The sequence below is a fragment of the Sardina pilchardus genome, chromosome 20 (genome assembly GCF_963854185.1).
Source record: "Sardina pilchardus chromosome 20, fSarPil1.1, whole genome shotgun sequence".
NCBI lineage: Eukaryota > Metazoa > Chordata > Actinopteri > Clupeiformes > Clupeidae > Sardina > Sardina pilchardus.
This window is the reverse complement of record NC_085013.1, coordinates 27,533,368-27,538,367: the sequence shown is the minus strand read 5'-3', so window position 1 is coordinate 27,538,367 and position 5,000 is coordinate 27,533,368. Positions and strand designations below refer to the sequence as shown.

The 5,000-nt window shown below is 45.3% G+C and overlaps 1 protein-coding gene across 1 annotated transcript in view; it reads right to left on the bottom strand.

Moving 5' to 3' along the window:
• slc4a11 (solute carrier family 4 member 11) overlaps positions 1-5,000 on the bottom strand; it is a gene marked incomplete in the record, with an annotated part of 43,838 nt that overhangs the window by 22,370 nt on the left and 16,468 nt on the right.

Here is a 5,000-nt window from a genome sequence, read left to right as displayed (position 1 = left end):
GCGGGGCTAACAGGGGCTGGCAAGGATGCAGGGTTTTGTCATTGGTCAAATCAAAACTGTCACAGCTGACTGTTGGCTTTGATGGAGACATTATCATCAGAATGACATGGCATGGGATAACAGCAAAGAGCAAATGTCCGATTAGCTGCACCGAAAAAGACCATTTCTTTTGGTCTGATTCATGAATGAATGAGGCTGTCAGAGCAACATAGAGAGAATATGTAAAGCCATGCAACAACATACACATACAGTACACACACACACACACACACACACATAAACACGTACACATATACCAATTAGAAGATGCCGAAATGCTCTAAACACTGTATGCCAACACAACACCATTGTCAATAAACATGTGCTATATGGGTGTTTGTGTGTGTGAAGGTTTGTATGCAATACACAAATGTAAATTAAACACAGTTTGCCTAACTGTGGGTTTGTGTTTATGTGTGCTAGAGAAAGTGAGAATGAGAACTACTTAGCATGTCACACTGTCTCATCAATAAGACATCACAAACTCACATCCAAGAATGATCACCGTAACTATGGCAACAGAATCTCTGCCCAGAGGATAGATAGAATATGAGAATGAATGAGAGAGAGAAAGAAAGAGAGAGCGACAGACAGACATACAGGCAGAGACGAAAAGAAAGAGGAAGAGTATATGAAGAAAGAACATGACGCAAGGGGAGACACAACCAGACATCATCCAAAAATAATCTGTTTGAGGAAGACAGAGCGACAGAGAGAAAAACGGAGAGACAGAGAGAGAGAGAGATTTCATAATATTCCACAAATGGATTTTGTGCCTCAATTTTCAGCATGCACACACATGACCCCCCCCCCCCCTTTGCCCCTCTTCTTCTCCTTCTACATCTCTCTGACAAACAGAATCATCCACACTCCTTCTTCTGCCTCTTCCTTGCTCTCTCTTTCTCTCCCCCTTTCTTTTCCTCTCTCTCTCTCTCTCTCTCTCTCTCTCTCTCTCTCGCTCTCACACACACACACATACACATAAACACGCGCACACACGCGCACACGTGTACAAAACAAATTGACATTCAGACCACCAACCCAGCTGCTCGGTATGAGGAACAACACACACGGTCGGTCGGTCCCCTTGCAGATGAAGATGACCCTCTCAGGAGTACTCGGCATCAGAGCACACACAACACACACAGGGATGCATACGCAAACACACCGACTCCCACGTGCACACACACACACGTACACACACACACACACACACACACACACACACACACACACACACACACACACACATATACAGTATATACACATAAAAATGCTTATTCACTTATGTATATACCCTAGAATATGTACACACACACACACACACATACACACACACACACACACACACACACACACACACACACATAAACACATATACACAAACACCTTGCTCCGTGGGGTGTGTTTTGTGTGTGGTGATAAACAGGGAGAGCACAATCTTCCGTTCACCTACCACACACAACGCACGACGGCACAGCCAATCAGAACACAGCTGTGGGACTCAGCTCATGATTGGATGGGAGATGGATGAGGGCCGGGTCGAGACGCCTCGAGGTTCGTTTGACTGACAGCAAAATCACCCAAACAGGTAGCTGGGTATGAAGCTTGAATGAAAATAAATAGCAGAAATTCAATTCCCAAATTATTGTTGACGATGTTACTAACGAGTGTTGAGTGTAAGAGGAGAGTTCTTGTGTGTTCTCTGTGTGGTCTCCAACACGGCTCAGCACAACGATTCCTATTGGTCAATGAAAGTAATGGGAGGTCTGAACTGGCCAATGGAAATCCTTATATTTCTACAGTTATACCAGAGTTCTACAGTAGTTAATCTAGCAAGTGGGTTACCACAGTGCCATACCAGTGATAAGTGGGGATCAATAAAGTATCTATCTATCTATCTATCTATCTAAGTATTCTTTTAGATTTCTCATTTTCTATAGGAGGAAGCCGTGCAATAGGTTGAATAATACACAGCCAGCCATCATTATCAAAAAACAAATGTCAAGGTAGGACAGGGCCCTCCATTTCTCACTGGGTTGCTAATCACCCTAGGGGTTTACTTAATGACCGGCTGGCTGGCTGCACACTATCCCTTATGTAATTGTAACATGTTTCATGAATTCAGTTGAAATGGATAAGCTGAGTTGCCACTTCACTAGATCCATATCTCCCCTCTGAGGACAGGATCCGGTAGACCATGGCGTGGATAGCGTAGCCCCCCACCCCACTCCTCCTCTCCTCGTATTCCTAAAGATATAACCATTTATGTTTGCAGCACGGGAGAGGTATGGATTTGAAATCTTATATTTACATTTATTCATCTAGCAGGGATTCGCATTTATCCAAAGCAACTCACAGAGAGAGAGAGAGAGAGAGAGAGAGAGAGAGAGAGAGAGAGAATAACATTTGCGCAACAGTGCAGAGGAGAGACCTTGGCTAGGACTTACTACTGCATCAGTCAATACTATACTAGAGGCTATGAGTGCAGGATATAAATAAATGAACATGTATATACTGTAAGTATATATGTGATGCCATCTAGAAAAAAACCCTTCACATGGTGGGCTCAAAAATCCTTGACCGGGTTTCAACTCTCTCTAGTGAAATTTCACCAACTTAAGATTCTGATACCATCCTGGCAACAATGTATAGTGCAGACACTGTCCCCTAGCAAAATCCTGGATACCATCCTCCAAAAATCTGGGATGTTGCTAGGATGGAATCAGAATCATAAGTTAGTACAATTCCAACACATGAAGGGTTTTTCCGGATCGCATCACATAAGAATTATATTTGCATTTGTGAATATAGGTGGTGTAGGCTCGTGTAGGTGCGTGTGTAGCTACAGGGCCAGGCTACAGGTGGAGTTGGCGCTAACTGAGCTGCTCAGGCTGGATGTTTACACCCTGCTCTGTCTGGTCTCTCGGCTGCTGCGCTGGAGTGAGATTTGGTACCTGGCCAGGACACTGCAGTAAGACGCATTCCTTTAGTCAAACTGGCTGCAGCACCCACCCACCCATACCCACACACAAACACACACACACACACACACACACACACACACCTCTGCAAATCACAGAAGCCTAACCAGTGACTGTGGGATTCCTTCTAGCACTGCCAGCCCCAACAAGCACTAACACTGACCTGGCCAGTAACTGACCCCTGATCTACAGTACGACAGATCTGAACCTGTCCGTGCCGTCGGCAGCTCACTGCAGGAGAGAGATGCGTGCACACTGGGTGGTGCTGCCCTTGAAGTTGTTTACTCTGTTTGTCATTAGAACATCTGAAATGTCTTGAAAATCACCACCAGAGAACCACTACGGCAGTTTAAATGTCTCCATCAATATACTACCCGTAATTTCCCGACTATTAGCCGCGGCTTATACATTGATTTTGCTAAATTTCTTCAGCTATGAGGTTAATACAGGGGGGCAGTTAATATGGTGTTAATATGGTTTTGTTTCTTTTAACTTGCATAAATCACTGTCCTGCGGCTTATACACAATGCGGCTTATATGCTGGAAATTACTGTACTCCATGAACATTTTAAAATGAGTCCAGAGTTTATAAACCTGAAATGTTTTGATAGCTTGGTAAAAAATAAATACTCATCTGACTCTCCCAATCCTCAGTACCAAACCTAACATTTTCAGATCGAGAACACTGTGCATGTGTTGTATAGCTAAACCCAACCAAAAATGTTTTAATGTAACAGTTTTTTTTGTTCACATCTCCAGGCCTTGGTCTTCTGTCCATCTTGTCCAGTGATTTTAAGAGACAGCAGAGGCTGGAATCTCACTGTGAAGACTGCCTATTAGCCGGTGCGATGGCTTCTGTGTGAATGAAGCAGCACGTCAAAGCCTTCCACCTGACTGGCATTTCCTCAGCGCTGAAAGCCTAACCGCGGGTCCCTATGTTACTCTACTTTCTAAAGAGTTCATTCCGGAGAGATAGCCCACCCTCCCTCCCTTCCCCTCGTCCCTGTCCCCCGTCACAGGTCACAACCTCATCACAGCCTCTGCTCATCACAACCTCATCAGGACTCCCTTGTGCTCGTCATAGCTCTCCCTAACACACACACACACACACACACACACACACGCTCTCTTTCACACACACACACACACACACACACACTGTCTTGGCTGCGCCTTAGACTCTCCAACCTGCTACACTCGGTGAGGGGGATGGTGTCTCATCACTTGCACTCGCTCCCTCCAGCTGCACCACATATGTGAGAGAGTCCATTACAGGCAGAGGGGAGATGGACCTGATGGAGTGGCTCGTCACTTTCAAGTGCCCATATTAGGCGTGGTGAATGTGTCCGTCTAACTGATAGGATGATAGGATAAATGTTGTGTGTGCAATATATATATGTGTGTGTGTGTGTGGGGGGGGAAGAGAGATGTGTGTCGACCCAGCCTTTACAAACACACCTGAAGTGATATTGATCAGTGACACATCTTACCGTTGTCACAGAAAATGAAGCTTTGAGACCTGTCTGCATAGAGAAGACCACAAACACACAAGAGATTCAGCAGTTGGAAACAAACACAAACACACACACACACACACACACACACAAGAGATTCAGCATTTGGAGACAAACACAAACACACACACACACACAAGCACACAAAGCAAGAATAGAAAGACAGACATAGACAACATACAGTATTCTGAATTTCTGACACACACAGATTTCACAGTCATACAATAATAATAATTATTAGGAATCCTTGGAGTGCCGGGGCTGTTGAGAGGCTTTGCCACTGGACGCAGTGGACAGGGAGCACCTCCACCCCGGTGTGTGTGTGTGTGTGTGTGTGTGTGTGTGTGTGTGTGTGTGGGTGTGTGTGTGCCGTATGAACACAGCAGCTGTTTCAACAGCGGCACCAAGTTTCTCCTCTCCAGAAGAGCGGGGCCAGGGTGGCAGGGCTCACAGTCACAATACC